Below are 2,582 nucleotides of genomic sequence, written 5' to 3'. Positions count from 1 at the left end.
GTCTGGCATTGCTGCTGTTGTGATTACTGTATGGCGGTGTGGTGATTACTGTATGGCTGTGTAGTGATTACTGTATGGCGGTGTGGTGATTATGGCGGTGTAGTGATTACTATATGGCGGTGTAGTGATTACTGTATGGCGGTGTGGTGATTATGGCGGTGTAGTGATTACTGTATGGCGGTGTAGTGATTACGGTATGGTGGTGTGTGATTACGGTATGGCGGTGTGTGATTACTGTATGGCGGTGTGTGATTACTGTATGGCAGTGTGGTGGTTATTGTATGGGTGCGGTGATTACTGTATGGCGCTGTAGTGATTACTGTATGGCGGTGTGTGATTACTGTATGGCGGTGTGGTGATTACTGTATGGCCGTGTAGTGATTCCTGCATGGTGGTGTAGTGATTACTGTATGGCGGTGATAATAGCTGTTTCCAAAGAGGTACCTGGTGCAGCTGTGCAATACTCTACTGTACAGATCAGTCTCCATGTTGGTTGGCTCTGGCTGACTCTGTGTAGTTAGTATCCAGCACATTCCAACTGGGCCAATTGTGCTCTGTTAGTAACACTCCAATGTTAGTAACAAGATGGTTGTGTTATATTACATGAGCCAAAAGAATGAAGAACCACAGACAGATGTCCACAGGCTGATTGCTAGTGAGAGCTGTATAGAAAATTTCTCTGATGTCCTAGTGGATGCTGGGAACTCCGTAAGGACCATGGGGAATAGACTGGTTCCGAAGGAGACTGGGCACTCTAAAAGAAAGATTAGGTACTATCTGGTGTGCACTGGCTCCTCCCTCTATGCCCCTCCTCCAGACCTCAGTTAGAATCTGTGCCCGGCCAGAGCTGGGTGCTCCTAGTGGGCTCTCCTGAGCTTGCTAGAAAAGAAAGTATTTGTTAGGTTTTTTATTTTCAGTGAGATCTGCTGGCAACAGACTCACTGCTACGAGGGACTGAGGGGAGAGAAGCAAACCTACCTGCTTGCAGCTAGCTTGTGCTTCTTAGGCTACTGGACACCATTAGCTCCAGAGGGTTCGAACACAGGGCCTGACCTCGATCGTCCGGAGCCGCGCCGCCGTCCCCCTTGCAGAGCCAGAAGACGGAAGAATCGACGAAAAACGGCGGCTGAAGACTCCTGTCTTCATTAAGGTAGCGCACAGCACTGCAGCTGTGCGCCATTACTCCCACAGCACACCACATGCTCCGGTCACTGATGGGTGCAGGGCGCTGGGGGGGGGGGGTGCCTTGGGCAGCAATTAGTATACCTTTTGGCAAACTGCACATAATACAGTTTATATAAACTGTATATGTGCCTAAACCCCCGCCATTAACATTATTAAAAAAGCGGGAGAAGCCCGCCGCGGAGGGGGCGGGGCTTTCTCCCTCAGCACACAGCGCCTTTTTCTCTTCACAGCTCCGCTGGAAGGACGCTCCCCAGGCTCTCCCCTGCAGCATACACTACAACAAGGGTAAAAAAGAGAGGGGGGGCACATAAATTTAGGCGCAAATGTGATATAAGCAGCTATTGGGAAAAATTTACTTTTTGTTAGTGTAAATCCCTGTGTTATATTGCGCTGTGGTGTGTGCTGGCATACTCTCTGTCTCCCCAAAGGACTTCTGTGGGGTCCTGTCCTCAGTCAGAGCATTCCCTGTGTGTGTGCGGTGTGTCGGTACGGCTGTGTCGACATGTTTGATTAGGAGGGTTACGTGGAGGCGGAGCAGGAGCAGATAAGTGTGGTGTCACCCCCGACGGGGCCGACCCCGGAGTGGATGGATATGTGGAAGGTGTTAACCGACAGTGTCAACTCCTTACATAAAAGGTTTGATGACGCAGCAGCCCTGGGACAGCCGGCTTCTCAGCCCGCGCCTGCCCAGGCGTCTCAGAGGCCATCAGGGGCTCATAAACGCCCGCTAGCTCAGATGGCAGACAGAAGATGTCGACACGGAGTCTGACTCCAGTGTAGATGAGGATGAGACAAATGTACAGTCCACAAGGGCCATCCGATGCATGATTACTGCAATGAAAAATGTATTGCACATTTCTGACATTAACCCAGTTACCACCAAAAAGGGTATTATGTTTGGGGAGAAAAAGCTGCCAGTGACTTTTCCCCCATCTGATGAGTTAAATGAATTGTGTGAAGAAGCGTGGTGTTCCCCTGATAAGAAACTAGTGATTTCTAAAAGGCTACTGATGGCGTACCCTTTCCCGGCAACGGATATGCTACGTTGGGAAACATCCCCTAGGGTGGACAAGGCGCTCACACGCTTATCAAAAAAGGTGGCACTGCCGTCTCAGGATACGGCCGCCCTAAAGGAGCCTGCAGATAGAAAGCAGGAGGCTATCCTGAAGTCTGTATATACACACTCAGGTACTATACTGAGACCTGCAATTGCTTCAGCATGGATGTGTAGTGCTGCAGCAGCATGGTCTGATACCCTGTCAGACAACATTGATTCCCTCGACAGGGATACTATTTTGCTAACCATAGAGCATATAAAAGACGTCGTCTTATATATGAGGGATGCACAGAGGGACATTTGCCGGCTGGCATCTAGAATTAATGCAATGTCCGTTTCT

The sequence above is a fragment of the Pseudophryne corroboree genome, chromosome 3 (assembly GCF_028390025.1).
Source record: "Pseudophryne corroboree isolate aPseCor3 chromosome 3, aPseCor3.hap2, whole genome shotgun sequence".
Taxonomy (NCBI): domain Eukaryota; kingdom Metazoa; phylum Chordata; class Amphibia; order Anura; family Myobatrachidae; genus Pseudophryne; species Pseudophryne corroboree.
Note: the sequence above shows the minus strand (reverse complement) of the source record.